Here is a 19,823-nt window from a genome sequence, read left to right on the forward strand (position 1 = left end):
AACGACCACAATTATGTTTTGTTGGAGTTGGCAAAAATATTGTTTTATGTTTTCAAAGATAAGGTTACAATGTTGCAAAAACACGTAGAATTATTTGCTAGAGTAGCGGACACTTTGGTAGTCTACGTATAATTTAATTCACCTGGGAATGATTGGCTAACATTAGTCACGTTGCCTGTAGGGCTCGTGTCAACTCCTTTCTCTCCACCATTGTCAGCGCGCGCAGCCGAAGAATCCTCCACGCGTCCGTCGTGCTGCAAAACCTACTAATTCATTTACGACATAAATCAATTACAGCACCATGTCACTCTGTTATGCTTTTGTGTGAATGGTGCGCAAATATCGTTTCAGCTGCATTGATAATTAGCCTTTCATTTAACAGTTGTCATTTAGGCTACTCATTCGTTTATTTTAGCCAATACGGGACGTCATCTTATACAGTTGCCCGTTTTTTCGTGATGGTTTGACAACATGATTGGTAAGTTACTGTTTTTGATACCTCTGTATTGGTCTTTCCCGCTAGCCTTTTCAAATCCTATATTGCACTGTATACCGCGATACCCTGCGCGCATTACTGTGCTTTTTCACTGTCTGAACCTTAAACAAGCTGAGTGAGTGCATGATTTGAGAGATGTTACACTAACAATGCACATATTATGCAAATATACAGTGTTATAGAATATAATTGTACATTTTGTTGTAGGATAAGTGGTTTGTGATAGAGGCCTCATAGCCTTCAGGTTTTCTTGCTTTGTCACAGGCATAACTACATTACGTTTTCACTCAATAGGTTTCACCACTGTGTTTATTTATTAGAACGATTTGACATTGGTTTTATATAAGCTGTAGTTTATATGCTAGTACCCCCAAAACATGTATAATTAATGACATCATAGTTTAACCTTTTCTGTTGAACTTATTCTCGTTGTAACAGATTGATTAAACTGTATTTGCATGTCTTGTCATAAAACAATCTATGCTTTTGTAAACACACACACACACACACACACACACACACACACACACACACACACACACACTTCAGTGCTGCAGAGAGGAGGCTACAGCCCCAGTCAGTCTGTTGAGAAAGGGCATCTGTGTGTGTAGTGCCCCACTCCTGAGTCCCCTGGGAACCAATTATTCATCACCAGAAGAGAAGGGGGAGAAAGAGAGGGGGGAGGGGGTGGGGTGGGGGGCAGCAACACCTGCTTTCCACTTCCCCGAGCCAAACTCTCACTATAAGCTTTGTCTCACTGCATGAGTAGTTTCTATGAGAACCCAATCCACGCTATCAGTGAATTGTGTCTCGCTATATTTCAGCCAATGTCAAATAAGAATACATTAGCTCATCAGTCCTCACCTGTGTGCATTTCCTTACAGGCCAGCAACTTCTCATGCCAACAACCTAACTTGATCTCTCAGCATCTAAGGTAGGTTGGCTTTAACTTGTCCAATCATTGTTATTTCAGTTTGTATAGACTGATTTTAAACATAAATTCCGTATAAGGTCTGTCCAACTAGCAGCCCTGTTAGATGTCTGTGGCGTTTCCTAAAAGGTTCCTGATGGGAGAAGTCATCATGTAGTGAGTGGGGCAGCTAAGTGCCCGTGCAGGCTGAATGATACTTGATATATCAGGGTAGAGCCTCTCTTTGTCCACCACCCCATGGTTATTATCTCTGCAGGAGATAGCAGGGGAGAGAAAATAGAGCTGGAGAAGTATGGGGTGTTATTACACAATACAATACCAAGACAGACACATACACACAAAGACAGAAACAGGCATTTGTTTATGCATCTCCACACTGCGTGTGTTGGCCAGCTTTGAGGGAGTGCTTGTCCGGTACACACACACACACACACACACACACTCTGTAAAGGTCACCCTGATTCTCCGGCTGTCAACATCTGTCTATCAAATCCATCATCAAGCAATTCCCAATGCGTAAACTATATTACTAGAGGTCATGCCATGTTTTCATCAGGCTTTGACTGTATATTATTAAGGTGAAGGATAAATTGTTACAATTTCATAGCGAGGGGGAGAGAGAGAGAGAGAGAGAGAGAGAGAGGTTGCATCATTGTCTGTTAAAAATAGTATCCTAGTTACACTTCCAATGAATGCTTCATAATGCATAGTAATAATATGATAGTCTATACTGTAGTTTACATGTAGAATGTGTTGTGTTGTAAATTTGCTCTCATTTTACTAGTCGAGTCAGTTCAGCACATTTGAAGAGTTTAAGTTGTGCCATTTATAGCAGTTTATGACCGCCTTGATTGAGACAGTCATTTTTTTCAAGCAGTTAAACCTAAAATGATTAACTGCATTTTAATTTGAACCAAGATTTCTTTCAAAGCATTTAAGTCACTTTGTTTCAACTATTTAACTGTACTAGAATGCTTAAAAGTCTGCTAAAATGTTAAATATCGGTTCTCGGTATCGGTATTTGTTTCTTTGGCAAGGAAAATATTGGATCTGTATCGGCCAAAAATGTCATAACGGTGCATCCCTAATTGTGTGCAGCCACACTGTATACTGTATCTATAGTCCTCTCCTCTCCTGGCTAGCATACATAACAGTTCTTTGTGAGATGTGGTATACTTCCCTGTCCAACTCATGCTTCAGCATAGTGCTCTCCCCTCGCCTCCAACCCCCTCTCCTCACTCCCCCCTCCTCTTCATGGCTGGTTGCCATGGCAGCTGATTGGAATGTTCACTCAGTCTCCAGCAGCATATTGCTGTTCACCCCCTAGGAGAGGACAAGCCGCTTACAAAAGGTAACATCTAGGAATTAACCAGGGTGCTGAGGTCCGCTGAAAGTGTGATTCATTCATTTCACATGTTCATTACTTGTAAGAGATGGTCATTATTTGGGATTATTTAGTATTATAAAAAATATATATATTATGACCTAGCAAACCATGTGTTTTATTTGCAGGTTTAGTAAACTTATTCTCCAATCATAGCCAACCATGCTCACACATCTTTAAGGCTTCTGTCTGGGGACTTTCCATGAAATAAACTTGAAAACAGAACGCAGACAGGAGATACACAGCACCGCTCAGCTTCCACTTTCATCTAGATAATTACTCTGCATCTCCTTGCTCCACGTTTGATTGGAGAGAGAGGATATGAGAGAGAGAAAGAGCAAGGGAGAGAGCAAGAAATATATATGGATAAAGAGGGAGCGAAAGAGAGAGAGAGATAGAGGGGGATGTTGAGAGAGAAAGAGAGAGAGAAACACAGAAAAGAGAGAGAGGAATGTTGACAGAGAAATAGATAGGGAACATATATATATATATCAGTGCCTTGCGAAAGTATTCGGCCCCCTTGAACTTTGCGACCTTTTGCCACATTTCAGGCTTCAAACATAAAGATATAAAACTGTATTTTTTTGTGAAGAATCAACAACAAGTAGGACACAATCATGAAGTGGTGCTGCCACCACCATGTTTGACAGTGGGGATGGTGTGAGCTGTGTTGCTTTTACGCCAAACATAACGTTTTGCATTATTGCCAAAAAGTTCAATTTTGGTTTCATCTGACCAGAGCACCTTCTTCCACATGTTTGGTGTGTCTCCCAGGTGGCTTGTGGCAAACTTTAAACTACACTTTTTATGGATATCTTTAAGAAATGGCTTTCTTCTTGCCACTCTTACATAAAGGCCAGATTTGTGCAATATACGACTGATTGTTGTCCTATGGACAGAGTCTCCCACCTCAAGTGTAGATCTCTGCAGTTCATCCAGAGTGATCATGGGCCTCTTGGCTGCATCTCTGATCAGTCTTTTCCTTGTATGAGCTGAAAGTTTAGAGGGACGGCCAGGTCTTGGTAGATTTGCAGTGGTCTGATACTCCTTCCATTTCAATATTATTGCTTGCACAGTGCTCCTTGGGATGTTTAAAGCTTGGGAAATCTTTTTGTATCCAAATCCGGCTTTAAACTTCTTCACAACAGTATCTCGGACCTGCCTGGTGTGTTCCTTGTGCTTCATGATGCTCTCTGCGCTTTTAACGGACCTCTGAGACTATCACAGTGCAGGTGCATTTATACGGAGACTTGATTACACACAGGTGGATTGTTTTTATCATCATTAGTCATTTAGGTCAACATTGGATCATTCAGAGATCCTCACTGAACTTCTGGAGAGAGTTTGCTGCACTGAAAGTAAAGGGGCTGAATAATTTTGCACGCCCAATTTTTCAGTTTTTGATTTGTTAAAAAGTTTGAAATATCCAATAAATGTCGTTCCACTTCATGATTGTGTCCCACTTGTTGTTGATTCTTCACAAAAAAATACAGTTTTATATCTTTATGTTTGAAGCCTGAAATGTGGCAAAAGGTCGCAAAGTTCAAGGGGGCCGAATACTTTCGCAAGGCACTGTATACTGTATATATAGAGAGAGAGAGAACATATATATATATATAGAGAGAGAGAAACAGAGAGAGAGATGTGGATGTTGATAGAGAGAGAAACAGATATATAGAGAAACAGATATACAGAGAGAAACAGATATAGAGAGAAAATCAGATATACACTGCTCAAAAAAATAAAGGGAACACTAAAATAACACATCCTAGATCTGAATGAATGAAATATTCTTATTAAATACTTTTTTCTTTACATAGTTGAATGTGCTGACAACAAAATCACACAAAAATTATCAATGGAAATCAAATTGATCAACCCATGGAGGTCTGGATTTGGAGTCACACTCAAAATTAAAGTGGAAAACCACACTACAGGCTGATCCAACTTTGATGTAATGTCCTTAAAACAATTCAAAATGAGGCTCAGTAGTGTGTGTTGCCTCCATGTGCCTGTATGACCTCCCTACAATGCCTGGGCATGCTCCTGATGAGGTGGCGGATGGTCTCCTGAGGGATCTCCTCCCAGACCTGGACTAAAGCATCCGCCAACTCCTGGACAGTCTGTGGTGCAACGTGGCGTTGGTGGATGGAGCGAGACATGATGTCCCAGATGTGCTCAATTGGATTCAGGTCTGGGGAACGGGCGGGCCAGTCCATAGCATCAATCCCTTCCTCTTGCAGGAACTGCTGACACACTCCAGCCACATGAGGTCTAGCATTTTCTTGCAGTAGGAGGAACCCAGGGCCAACCACACCAGCATATGGTCTCACAAGGGCTCTGAGGATCTCATCTCGGTGCCTAATGGCAGTCAGGTTACCTCTGGCGAGCCCATGGAATGCCACCCCACACCATGACTGACCCACCACCAAACCGGTCATGCTGGAGGATGTTGCAGGCAGCAGAACGTTCTCCACGGCGTCTCCAGACTGTCACGTCTGTCACATGTGCTCAGTGTGAACCTGCTTTCATCTGTGAAGAGCACAGGGCGCCAGTGGCGAATTTGCCAATCTTGGTGTTCTCTGGCAAATGCCAAACGTCCTGCACGGTGTTGGGCTGTAAGCACAACCCCCACCTGTGGACGTCGGACCCTCATACCACCCTCATGGAGTCTGTTTCTGACCGTTTGAGCAGACACATGCACATTTGTGGCCTGCTGGAGGTCATTTTGCAGGGCTCTGGCAGTGCTCCTCCTTGCACAAAGGCGGAGGTAGCGATCCTGCTGCTGGGTTGTTGCCCTCCTACGGCCTCCCCCACGTCTCCTGATGTACTGGCCTGTTTTCTGGTAGCGCCTCCATGCTCTGGACACTACGCTGACAGACACAGCAAACCTTCTTGCCACAGCTTGCATTGATGTGCCATCCTGGATGAGCTGCACTACCTGAGCCACTTGTGTGGGTTATAGACTCCGTCTCATGCTACCACTAGAGTGAAAGCACCACCAGCATTCAAAAGTGACCAAAACATCAGCCAGGAAGCATAGGAACTGAGAAGTGGTCTGTGGTCACCACCTGCAGAACCACTCCTTTATTGGGGGTGTCTTGCTAAATGCCTATAATTTCCACCTGTTGTCTATTCCATTTGCACAACAGCATGTGAAATGTATTGTCAATCAGTGTTGCTTCCTAAGTGGACCGTTTGATTTCACAGAAGTGTGATTGACTTGGAGTTACATTGTGTTGTTTAAGTGTTCCCTTTATTTTTTTGAGCAGTGTATATAGAGAGAAACAGAAATAGAGAGAGAAACAGATATAAAGAGAAACAGATAGAGGGAGAGAGAAACAAATATATAGAGAGAAACAGAGGGAGAGAATCAGATAGAGGGAGAGAGAAACAGATGTAGAAAGAGAGAAACAGAGACAGAGAAACAGAGAGAGAAACATACATATATATATATATATATATATATATATATATATATATATATATGAGAGAGAGAGAGAAACAGATAGAAAGAGAGGGAAAGGGAGAGAGAAGTTGAAACGAGAAAGAGAGAGAGAAATAGACAGAAAGCGGGAGTGTGGGTGAGAGAGAGGAGAGAAAGAGAGAGCAGTGGCTGGGAGAGAAATCAGTGGCCGATTTTTAAATGCAGCACAATTAGTTTCACCAGTCACTAGGAGAAGAGAGGGCGAAGAGAGCAACGGAAAAGGGCTCACTAACTCGCTCTAGGACACATACAGTAGTAATTGGACGTCTCCACTATCTCCTCTTATCGTGCTTCCAACAGCTAGGTCATATTTTGTGCAGTGGTAAAGGCTACTGTTTATTCAGTCAGTGGGAAATAAATACATGGTATACCTCTCATTAGAGTGCATTTGCTTAATGTTTTATAGAGACTGAATTGATTTCCAGTGACGTGTTAGCTCATGAGACAAGTGTCCGTAGATCAACTTTGCAAATAGCTCATGAATGAGCGTGAACGACCACATTGCGTAAGTGGATAGGTGGGGGATCTCAGAGTGAGTTGTGCGCAAAAGAGAAAGGCGGCCATTGTTACTCCCGGTCCTAGTGAAAAGCCAACTGTCCCGGTTGATTATATTATCGAATAGATATTTAAAAAACACCCTGAAGATTGATTATAAAAAACGTCTGACGTGTTTCTGTGGACATTATGGATATAATTTGGAATTTTTGTCTGCGTTGTCGTGACTGCTCTTTCCGGTGGATTCCTGGGCATAACGCACCAAACTAACGGAGGTATTTGGATATAAAAAATATCTTTATGGAAAAAAAGGAACATTTGCTGTCTAACTGGGAGTCTCGTGAGTGAAAACATCCGAAGATCATCAAAGGTAAACGATTCATTTGATTGCTTTTTGATTTTCGTGACCAAGTTACCTGATGCTAAGTGTACTTATTGTTTTGTCGAGCGATCGATAAATTTACACAAACGCTTGTATTGCTTTCGCTGTAAAGTATAATTTCAAAATCTGAGACGACAGGTGGATTAACAAAAGGCTAAGCTCTGTTTTGCAATATTGCACTTGTGATTTCATGAATATGAATATTTTCTAGTAATATTATTTGACTGTGGCGCTATGCTATTCAGCGTTGCTGATGACAATTATCCCGGATCCGGTATGGGTGGTTCAGAGAGTTAAAAAAAAAAAGTATATATTTTTTTATACCTTTATTTAACTAGGCAAGTCAGTTAAGAACACATTCTTATTTTCAATGATGGCCTAGGAACAGTGGGTTAATTGCCTTGTTCAGGGGCAGAACAACAGATTTTCACCTTGTCAGCTCGGGGGATACAATCTTGCAGCCGTACAGTTAACTAGTCCAATGCAATAACGACCTGCCTCTCTCTCGTTGCACTCCACAAGGAGACTGCCTGTTACGCGAATGCAGTAAGCCAAGGTAAGTTGCTAGCTAGCATTAAACTTATCTTATAAAAAACAATCAATCGTAATCACTAGTTAACTACACGTGGTTGACGATATTACTAGATATTATCTAGCGTGTCCTGCGTTGCATATAATCTGACTGAGCATACAAGCATACAAGTATCTAAGTATCTGACTGAGTGGTGGTAGGCAGAAGCAGGCGCGTAAACATTCATTCAAACAGCACTTTCGTGGGTTTTGCCAGCAGCTCTTCGTTGTCCGTCAAGCATTGCGCTGTTAATGACTTCAAGCCTATCAACTCCCGAGATGAGGCTGGTGTAACCGAAGTGAAATGGCTAGCTAGTTAGCGCGCGCTAATAGCGTTTCAAACGTCACTCGCTCTGAGCCTTGCAGTGGTTGTTTCCCTTGCTCTGCATGGGTAATGCTGCTTCGATGGTGGCTGTTGTCATTGTGTTGCTATACTGTTACACTGGCAATACTAAAGTGCCTATAAGAACATCCAATAGTCAAAGGTTAATAAAATACAAATGGTATAGAGGGAAATAGTCCTATAACTACAACCTAAAACTTCTTACCTGGTAATATTGAAGACTCATGTTAAAAGGAACCACCAGCTTTCATATGTTCTCATGTTCTGAGCAAGGAACTTAAACGTTAGCTTTCTTACATAGCACATTTTGCACTTTTACTTTCTTCTCCAACACTTTGTTTTTGCATTATTTAAACCAAATTGAACATGTTTCATTATTTACTTGAGGCTAAATTGATTTTATTGATGTATTATATTAAGTTAAAATAAGTGTTCATTCAGTATTGTTGTAATTGTCATTATTACAAATAAATAAATAAAAATCGGCCGATTAATTGGTATCGACTTTTTTGGTCCTCCAATAATCGGTATCGGTATCGGCGTTGAAAAATCATAATCGGTCGACCTCTAATACACACACACACACACAGAATAGTCCTAGAGGTACTGATGTTGTAACACCTTTCTGTCACCTTCCATCTTAAAGCAGATGTTTCTCTTGTTATTTTCACCCATGGCAACATTACAAGACCATAGTGACTCTGAAGAGCTCTCTGATTTAAGGGAGATACAGCTCTCTGATTAAGGGAGATACAGCTCTCTGAATAAGGGAGATACAGCTCTCTGAATAAGGGAGATACAGCTCTCTGATTAAAGGGGATGCAGCTCTCTGAATAAGGGAGATACAGCGCTCTGAATAAGGGAGATACAGCGCTCTGATTAAGGGAGATACAGCTCTCTGATTAAGGGAGATACAGCTCTCTGAATAAGGGAGATACAGCTCTCTGAATAAGGGAGATACAGCTCTCTGATTAAAGGGGATGCAGCTCTCTGATTTAAGGGAGATACAGCTCTCTGAATAAGGGAGATACAGCGCTCTGAATAAGGGAGATACAGCGCTCTGAATAAGGGAGATACAGCACTCTGATTAAGGGAGATACAGCTCTCTGATTAAGGGAGATACAGCTCTCTGATTAAGGGAGATACAGCTCTCTGAATAAGGGAGATACAGCTCTCTGAATAAGGGAGATACAGCTCTCTGAATAAGGGAGATACAGCTCTCTGATTAAAGGGGATACAGCTCTTCGATTAAGGGAGATACAGCTCTCTGATTAAGGGAGATACAGCTCTCTGATTAAGGGAGATACAGCTCTCTGAATAAGGGAGATACAGCTCTCTGCCTGGTATTGCTCATGACTCATGTCTATTTGGAATATAATGGCAGAACATATGAATGGCATGGAGTCATTGTTTCGTGATTTGTTCGATGGCGCCTAGTCTAATTTTAGATTTTTCTCTTAGTCTTTGTCCACTTCTTTCTCACTCTCTAAATTCTGTCAATCCAGCATCATTTTATACTCAAACTGAAAGAAAGAGCACATTTCTGTGTGTGGATGGATAGGAAGAGGAGACATTGTTGATTGCCTGCTTCTGTGCGTGCGTGCGTGTGTGTGCGTGTCTGTGGCAATAGGCTTCTTCAGCGCCAGATGACATTAGGGTCCGTACTTTTAGAAATCCCATTTAACTGACTCTCTCTGTGACGTCATTCTTGAATCTAGAGAGGGTTTCCTTTCTCAACCTCCCTGCCTGGAGGTTGAATGGAGGCTAGCTAGCTAGCCTAGCGCTAATTCAACCAGTCTCACTGCAGTGAGTGAGTCAGGTCTCCTCTCTGCTGTGTGACACACACACCATCAAACCCAATGAATCCAAACATGAATGGAGGAGGAGGAGTAGAGAGGAAAGGGGAAGTAGAGAGAGAGGAAGAGGGGAGATGCAGGAGGGTATTTTAGGACAGTGAGTTAAGTTGAGTTGACAGTTGGCCCGTATTCATCATCGAGACAGTGTCTGCGGACAGGGTCAGGACAGGGGCTGGCATCGGTGCTTCCCACTAAGCTTTGTCACTCATCTCCATGCTATTTGTGGCAACCTGAGCCTGTAAAGTGACACAGAGTTGTTGTGTCTGTCTGTTATACAGGGGGCAGTGGAGGGTTTGGGATTATAAAAGGGAGATTTAATATTGCAGATCTGTCTCCTTGCCCTTTTTGCTATTTTGTCAATTGTCTGAGTACAACCCCCCCCCTCTCTCTCCCATCTCTCTCTCTCCTCTTCTTCTTTCATTCTATCCTCTCTCTTTACGTGATCTCCAAGGACCTCCTCCTCTACCTCAGTCAGGCTTCAGCACTTCACCCAGCACAAGCTAACGAGTCTTTGTGTGGAAAGGGAGAGAGTGCGAGGGAGAGCCAGAGGAACAGAGGGTGAGCAAAAGAGATATACAAATAGAAAGAGAGAGAAAAAGAGAGAGAGAGCTAGAGAGGAGAGAGAAGCTGGCTGAGAAAGCTGACAGCAAGCAACACCAGAGGGAGAGGCAGAGAGGGGGTAGAGAGAGAAAGATTGTGAATGCTAGACAGACTCCTGGGTGCTAAACAATAGCGTAAGAGGGTAGCAGCAAGGTCTGTTCTTCTGGGAGCCCTGTCAATGTGGACTTTTATGTCGTGAATACTGTGGGGATGCTTTAGAGAATTCCTGGAGTTTGCAAGGCGATACGATACGACACAGGTCAGTTAGTGGTAATATACATTATTGAAGTGTGGTGGTAGTAGTTCCTCGCCTTTGGTACTTTTACATTTTTGGGGGGGAAACTCACGAATGGGATCCAGCACAAGGACACTATCTGTAGCATCTGGTGTGGAGGGAGCTTATGCAGCGTTGTGTTCCCAGTGTATATCCTGCTGCACAGCTTACTGTTCTTCTTGGAGAGAGAGAGAGAGAGAGAGAGAGAGAGAGAGAGAATGAGTGGTGGTTAGCGAGAGAGAGAGAGGTGGTTAGCGAGAGAGAGAGAGGTGGTTAGAGAGAGAGAGAGGTGGTTAGAGAGAGAGAGAGAGAGAGAGAGAGAGAGAGAGAGAGAGAGAGAGAGAGAGAGAGAGAGAGAGAGAGAGAGAGAGAGAGAGAGAGAGAGAGAGAGAGAGAGAGAGAGAGAGAGAGAGAGAGAGAGAGAGAGAGAGAGAGAGAGAGAGAGAGAGAGGTGGTTAGCGAGTGAGAGAGAGAGGGAAAGAGAGGTGGTTAGCGAGAGTGAGGGAGGGAGGGAAGGGGTGGCTCCCTACACCTATTCTCTCACTGCCATTGCAGGGTAGTCTGCTCCTGTGTTCTGTTCTGTTCTGGTGCATGATGTCATCCGGTACCAGTTCACAGAGGGAGAAGCTCGCAGCCTCAGGTCCTGTTGTGTGGCCATCAGTAAGGAGGCATTTATAATGATATTGTGATTTGTGTGGACAGTAATCCACAGTTTTAAGTGTTATTGTTTTGCACATAGTATCCACAATGTCTATATATCAGGCGACAACTGTCTGAATTAAACATTTCTCTTAATAAGATACATGTATACGATGACACTGTTGTCATGGCAACCACTGCAGGGTGTACGGATTCTGAGGATGGGAATGAGAATACATGACTGAAATGAAGTGTAGGAAGTTAGTACATGATGCTTGGATATAGCCACGGTTACCCTTACCCAGTTCCCACCACCACCATCTCCCCATACTGTCACTGTGGGGAGTTGTGTTTGAATTTTAGTTGAGTTTATTCATTCAACATTTTTTACAAAACAAGCACACATGAAACTTGAGAAGCCATACTTGCACATGAGTAAAATCATGGAGGATAACACACAATAACATCTGGGACTTATTTCCATTGTGGTCCTCTTGAAACAAGATGGCTAGGCAAGATGCAACAATGTTGAACACAGTATAACAGCAAGATGTCCTGTACTGTATGTCGAGTGGGGATGGGAAGGGGGGGGGGGGGGACAGGGCTGCCACTGCAACATCTGTGTATTATGTCTAAAGCATCCCTCTATGAGTCCTGTGTGTGTGCAGGGGATTACATGTGTGTGCACGCACAGTGCAGGGGATTACATGTGTGTGTGCACGCAGAGTGCAGGGGATTACATGTGTGTGTGCACACAGATTGCAGGTGATTACATGTGTGTGTGTTCCTTGATGCGTGTTCCTTTCAGTCAGTCAACTTGGGTACAACACACTATGGGGAGTCGCACCCTGGCAACAACACAATTGGAACACGAGACTGTCTTACGTTGTGCCATCTCAACTGTCCCGTAGTGGTAGAGAGTGCTCACCCCCTGGATGTTATGTGCTGAAGTTTGTATGGTTCTCATACGTTTCCTTAATCACAAACAATTAGTTATTCTTCAAATTGCTTGGCCTGGCTATAGCAATAAATAAGCTGGATTACGCGACCGAAACGACGAAGGCTAGGCTTGGATTCGCATGCCCCAATTAATTAAAATATACTCATGTTAGTTGTCTTGTATGTCGCGGCTCGGTGCGTGCTCAGGCTGCCCTCACTTGAATCTGTTTGTGTACGAGACTAGGGGATGGCTGGCACTGTTCCCCTACTAATCCGTGGCACAGGTTCTCTCGACAATCGTGTAGCATTCTTCAGGGGGCTTGGTGTTTCCGATAGTGACTTCCTCTCCCGGGTGCCTGTACCTCGGCTGATGGTTTGGGTGCGCACTGTCGCCGGTTACGGGAGGCTACTCGGAAGAGAGAGGGTGACCAGGTTCTGTGGGTATCCCGCCGCCTGTGTGTGCCAGGGTTAAGCACCACTTGCCTCTCTTCCCAGAAGGGTCCGGTTCCCACCTCAGTGATCCGGTCCGACGTACACTTTCGAGACCAGGTTAGCGAACAAGCGCTGCATAGCGTGCTAGCCAGATTAGCTAACTTGCAGAGGCGAGCTAGCTACTACTAGCTATTCCTGCCTCCCCACGGTGGAGTTGCTGGGGGAGCTCTCTTGTTTAGTATACATAGCGTTAAGTCGCTTGGTTATTGTAAATGAACCATGCCACGGTCAAAGAGGCTAGCTAGTCGAGTTTAGGCTAAAGAGCCTCCTGGCTAATGTCAGCTAGCATGCATAACTTCCGGTGAATGAAGTTTACTAGTGTTCCCCAAAGCGCTATGGCAACCCTACTCTTATTTTCAATTCCTGGAGTTGGCGGGAGTAGAGAGCGGGTCTGGCATGCTCCTCCGATGGGGAAGTAGCCCCCGAGCAGCTGCACCGCTCCACTAAAAACATTTCTGTGACGACAGTGCCCCACATTTTGATACAGCAAACGGGGTACTACAGGGTACTACATCAGCCGTTGCCAGAGTCCTCTGTGCCCATAAGACATTCGCATTGCCTGCTCTTTGGGGATTCAGGCTGGGTTTCTGAATATGCACTTTGTGACATCTGCTGATGTAAAAAGGGCTATAAATACATTTGCTTTGATTTGATTTCAAGGCCGTTTAGTTTATTATGACCAATAGTGATCCATTCTGACTGCTACATTTGTCGTCACACAGGGGTCACGTGCTGACACAGACCAATCACGGTCAGGCAGGATACGTGGAAGCTCCCGGTTGACTATCTCAGGCAGGATGAAAACGACTACATCAACCTTGATCTTTTGCTAGTTACGGCCACTTTCACCATGATCCTTAGCAATTTCTTTGTGCCATTCAGACCCATTTAGCAATATGGCATGCTTCAAATTCAAATACTTCCGGCTTCATACGCCATTTGGTAGTTTTCATAGTGCTGACGTCATGCATGTATTACTATCACTATCTACTGGTTTTCATGGCTATGTGTCACGTCTACTCCCGCTCCTCACCTTCGGCATTTGACGTCACCGGTATACTAATCACGGGTCCTGGGATCCATCACTACGCACACCTGGCATCGCTCATTGCGAGCACCTGTACGTCATCATGTCATCATCATCATGAGGCACACCTGGACTCCATTACCTCACTTATTAACTCCCCTATATCTGGCACTCCCTTAGGTTCTTTCCCCAGCTGGTATTATTCCTGTGTTTATGCGTAGACGCTGCTGTTATGTTGTCTCGGTTCATGTTTGTTGTTTTATTAAACGTTTCAGCTGCTTTTCGACTCTGTGTCTCCGTTACAGAATACTGACTCCAACAATGGAAGCAGCAGGAAAACAGAATATCTCCCATACGGTCGACGAGCAGGGATAACTTCTACGTCAACACCATGACCAGCTGGCACAACTGGGGACAGCTATGGAAGAGGTTCTTCACAGTGTGTAACGTCTCGAACATACCTGGAAGCGTTGTCGTCAACTAGCGGAGGATACTTTACAACCAGTTGACCCAGTGAGCCAGCACAACAGCCCATTCAGCAACTCGCTCAGGTCAGCGATGCCTGTTTAATGCTACTGGATAAATATGACGGCACCCCATCTAAATGCTGTGACTTCCTACTTCAGTGCTCCCTCTACTTTACGCACCAGATGGGAGCCCCCACCACCAAGAGGTCCAAGGTTACCATGGTTATTTCTCTGCTGACTGGGCGGGCATTGGAATGGGCCACAGCCATCTGGGAGATAGGAGAGGAGGAGCTAGATTCATATGAGGGGTTCATGGCTCTGTTCAAATGCATCTTCAATCATCCTCCGTAGGGCAGAGAGGGAGGCTGCCGTGTATGCGCTCACCTTTCGGACAGTGGTGGTTCATGGTTCATTGAACAAGTGTCAATGAACCATAAACAATTAATGAACATGCACATGTAGAAAGGTCGTTAAGACACTAACAGCTTACAGATGGGAGGCAATTAAGGTCACAGTTATGAAAATGTAGGACACTAAAGAGACCTTTCTACTGACTCTGAAAAACTCCAAAAGAAAGATGTCCAGCGTCCCTGCTCATCTGCGTGAACATGCCTTAGGCATGAGTACTGCAGATGTGGCCATGGCAATAAATTGCAATGTCCGTTCTGTGAGACGCCTAAGACAGTGCTACAGGGAGAGGACGTCCTCGCAGTGGCAGACCACATGTAACAACACCTGCACAGGATTGGTACAGCCGAACATCACACATGCGGGACATGTACAGGATGGCAACAACAACTGCCCGAGTTACACCAGGAATAAACAATCCCTTCATCAGTGCTCAGACTGTCCGCAATAGGCTGAGAGAGGCTGGACTGAGGGCTTGTAGGCCTGTTGTAAGGCAGGTCCTCACCAGACATCACCGGCAACAACGTCACCTATGGGCACAAACCCACCGTCGCTGGACCAGACAGGACTAGCAAAAAGTGCTCTTCAGTGACGAGTCGCGGTTTTGTCTCACCAGGGGTGATGGTCGGATTCGCATTTATCGTCGAAGGAATGATCGTTACACCGAGGCCTGTACTCTGGAGCGGGATCGATTTGGAAGTGGAGGGTCCGTCATGGTCTGGGGCGGTGTGCCACAGCATCATCGGACTGATCTTGTTGTCATTGCAGGCAATCTCAACGCTGTGCGTTACAGGGAAGACTTCCTCATCCCTCATGTGGTACCCTTCCTGCAGGCTCATCCTGACATGACCCTCCAGCATGACAATGCCACCAGCCATACTGCTCGTTCTGTGTGTGGTTTCCTGCAAGACAGGAATGTCAGTGTTCTGCCATGGCCAGTGAAGAGTTCAGATCTCAATCCCATAGAGCATGTCTGGGACCTGTTAGATCAGAGGGTGAGGGCTAGGGCCATTCCCCCCAGAAATGTCCGGCAACTTGCAGGTGCCTTGGTGGAAGAGTGGGGTAACATCTCACAGCAAGAACTGGCAAATCTGGTGCAGTCCATGAGGAGGAGATGCACTGCAGTACTTAATGCAGCCGGTGGCCACACCAGATACTGACAGTTACTTTTGATTTTTGACCCACCCCCCTTTGTTCAGGGACACATTATTCCATTTCTGTTAGTCACATGTCTGTGGACCTTGTTCAGTTGATGTCTCAGTTGTTAAATCTTGTTATGTTCTTACAAATATTTACACGTTACGTTTTCTGAAAATAAACACAGTTGACAGTGAGAGGACGTTTCTTTTTTTGCAAAGTTTATTTGACTGTCCCTCATGTACTGTGTCTACAGCGTTAGTGAATTCCGGTGCCACAGGGAACTTTATTGACCAGACCCTTGCCTCCTCTCTTAACATCTCATTCTCACTCTCCTCTCATTTCCCAGTGCAATCCCTTAATAGGCGGCCACTAGGATCCGGAACATTACACACATCACCCAACCACTCACCCTTACCGTAGAGTCCATTCATCAGGAGAACATCCCCTTCTTCATCACCAGTTCACAAGATCTTCCTCGGCTCCCTTGGCTTCAGCGCCATAATCCCACCATCTCATGGTTGAGGATTAGAATCACAGACTGGTCACTCGAATGCCGGAGGACCTGCTTCCCCATCCCCTGTGGTTCTACGTCGGTTGAGAGTCCTGTGGTTGCCCTTTAGCCCAACAACCCGGAGATATACCAGGACCTGCGGGAGGTATTCTCCAAGACCCGCGCCACCTGACCCAGGCCATGGAGGATTACATCCAAGAGGCGCTCCAACAAGTTTTTATCCGCACGTCCTCTTCTCCTGTGTCGGCTGGTTTCATCTTCGTGGAAAAGGCTGATGGAGGGTTATGTCCATGTATCAATTACAAAGGACTCAATGAAATCACCACAAAGATCCATCACTACGCACACCTGGCATCGCTCATTGCGAGCACCTGTACGTCATCATGTCATCATCATCATGAGGCACACCTGGACTCCATTACCTCACTTATTAACTCCCCTATATCTGGCACTCCCTTAGGTTCTTTCCCCAGCTGGTATTATTCCTGTGTTTATGCGTAGACGCTGCTGTTATGTTGTCTCGGTTCATGTTTGTTGTTTTATTAAACGTTTCAGCTGCTTTTCGACTCTGTGTCTCCGTTACAGAATACTGACTCCAACAATGGAAGCAGCAGGAAAACAGAATATCTCCCATACGGTCGACGAGCAGGGATAACTTCTACGTCAACACCATGACCAGCTGGCACAAATGGGGACAGCTATGGAAGAGGTTCTTCACAGTGTGTAACGTCTCGAACATACCTGGAAGCGTTGTCGTCAACTAGCGGAGGATACTTTACAACCAGTTGACCCAGTGAGCCAGCACAACAGCCCATTCAGCAACTCGCTCAGGTCAGCGATGCCTGTTTAATGCTACTGGATAAATATGACGGCACCCCATCTAAATGCTGTGACTTCCTACTTCAGTGCTCCCTCTACTTTACGCACCAGATGGGAGCCCCCACCACCAAGAGGTCCAAGGTTACCATGGTTATTTCTCTGCTGACTGGGCGGGCATTGGAATGGGCCACAGCCATCTGGGAGATAGGAGAGGAGGAGCTAGATTCATATGAGGGGTTCATGGCTCTGTTCAAATGCATCTTCAATCATCCTCCGTAGGGCAGAGAGGGAGGCTGCCGTGTATGCGCTCACCTTTCGGACAGTGGTGGTTCATGGTTCATTGAACAAGTGTCAATGAACCATAAACAATTAATGAACATGCACATGTAGAAAGGTCGTTAAGACACTAACAGCTTACAGATGGGAGGCAATTAAGGTCACAGTTATGAAAATGTAGGACACTAAAGAGACCTTTCTACTGACTCTGAAAAACTCCAAAAGAAAGATGTCCAGCGTCCCTGCTCATCTGCGTGAACATGCCTTAGGCATGAGTACTGCAGATGTGGCCATGGCAATAAATTGCAATGTCCGTTCTGTGAGACGCCTAAGACAGTGCTACAGGGAGAGGACGTCCTCGCAGTGGCAGACCACATGTAACAACACCTGCACAGGATTGGTACAGCCGAACATCACACATGCGGGACATGTACAGGATGGCAACAACAACTGCCCGAGTTACACCAGGAATAAACAATCCCTTCATCAGTGCTCAGACTGTCCGCAATAGGCTGAGAGAGGCTGGACTGAGGGCTTGTAGGCCTGTTGTAAGGCAGGTCCTCACCAGACATCACCGGCAACAACGTCACCTATGGGCACAAACCCACCGTCGCTGGACCAGACAGGACTAGCAAAAAGTGCTCTTCAGTGACGAGTCGCGGTTTTGTCTCACCAGGGGTGATGGTCGGATTCGCATTTATCGTCGAAGGAATGATCGTTACACCGAGGCCTGTACTCTGGAGCGGGATCGATTTGGAAGTGGAGGGTCCGTCATGGTCTGGGGCGGTGTGCCACAGCATCATCGGACTGATCTTGTTGTCATTGCAGGCAATCTCAACGCTGTGCGTTACAGGGAAGACTTCCTCATCCCTCATGTGGTACCCTTCCTGCAGGCTCATCCTGACATGACCCTCCAGCATGACAATGCCACCAGCCATACTGCTCGTTCTGTGTGTGGTTTCCTGCAAGACAGGAATGTCAGTGTTCTGCCATGGCCAGTGAAGAGTTCAGATCTCAATCCCATAGAGCATGTCTGGGACCTGTTAGATCAGAGGGTGAGGGCTAGGGCCATTCCCCCCAGAAATGTCCGGCAACTTGCAGGTGCCTTGGTGGAAGAGTGGGGTAACATCTCACAGCAAGAACTGGCAAATCTGGTGCAGTCCATGAGGAGGAGATGCACTGCAGTACTTAATGCAGCCGGTGGCCACACCAGATACTGACAGTTACTTTTGATTTTTGACCCACCCCCCTTTGTTCAGGGACACATTATTCCATTTCTGTTAGTCACATGTCTGTGGACCTTGTTCAGTTGATGTCTCAGTTGTTAAATCTTGTTATGTTCTTACAAATATTTACACGTTACGTTTTCTGAAAATAAACACAGTTGACAGTGAGAGGACGTTTCTTTTTTTGCAAAGTTTATTTGACTGTCCCTCATGTACTGTGTCTACAGCGTTAGTGAATTCCGGTGCCACAGGGAACTTTATTGACCAGACCCTTGCCTCCTCTCTTAACATCTCATTCTCACTCTCCTCTCATTTCCCAGTGCAATCCCTTAATAGGCGGCCACTAGGATCCGGAACATTACACACATCACCCAACCACTCACCCTTACCGTAGAGTCCATTCATCAGGAGAACATCCCCTTCTTCATCACCAGTTCACAAGATCTTCCTCGGCTCCCTTGGCTTCAGCGCCATAATCCCACCATCTCATGGTTGAGGATTAGAATCACAGACTGGTCACTCGAATGCCGGAGGACCTGCTTCCCCATCCCCTGTGGTCCTACGTCGGTTGAGAGTCCTGTGGTTGCCCTTTAGCCCAACAACCCGGAGATATACCAGGACCTGCGGGAGGTATTCTCCAAGACCCGCGCCACCTGACCCAGGCCATGGAGGATTACATCCAAGAGGCGCTCCAACAAGTTTTTATCCGCACGTCCTCTTCTCCTGTGTCGGCTGGTTTCATCTTCGTGGAAAAGGCTGATGGAGGGTTATGTCCATGTATCAATTACAAAGGACTCAATGAAATCACCACAAAGTACCGTTACTTTTTTGCCCCACTGTATATATCCAAAATGTCAATTTATTTGGCACGTTTGATCCAGAAAAACACCGGTTCCAACGTGCGCAATGTGACTACAAAATATCTCAAAAGTTACCTGTTAACTTTGCCAAAACATTTCAAACTACTTTTGTAACACAACTTTAGGTATTTTTTAAAGTAAATAATCGCTAAAATTGTAGACGGGATGATCTGTGTTCAATACAGGAAGAAAACAAACTGA

At 45.2% G+C, this 19,823-nt stretch overlaps 1 protein-coding gene across 2 annotated transcripts in view; it reads left to right on the forward strand.

Moving 5' to 3' along the window:
• The first annotated feature begins 206 nt into the window (after positions 1 to 206).
• The window catches only part of LOC110495794 (cysteine/serine-rich nuclear protein 3), a 32,271-nt gene continuing 12,654 nt past the window's right edge, over positions 207 to 19,823 (forward strand). For both annotated transcript variants that reach the window (XM_021571226.3, XM_021571231.3), the window contains exons 1-2: positions 207 to 478; positions 1,381 to 1,430. The gene's annotated coding sequence lies outside the window, so the exon portion shown is untranslated. The remainder of the gene's footprint in view (positions 479 to 1,380; positions 1,431 to 19,823) is intronic.

The sequence above is a fragment of the Oncorhynchus mykiss genome, chromosome 18, assembly GCF_057628025.1.
Source record: "Oncorhynchus mykiss isolate SJ-2025 chromosome 18, ASM5762802v1, whole genome shotgun sequence".
In the NCBI taxonomy this organism is placed as follows: Eukaryota; Metazoa; Chordata; class Actinopteri; order Salmoniformes; family Salmonidae; genus Oncorhynchus; species Oncorhynchus mykiss.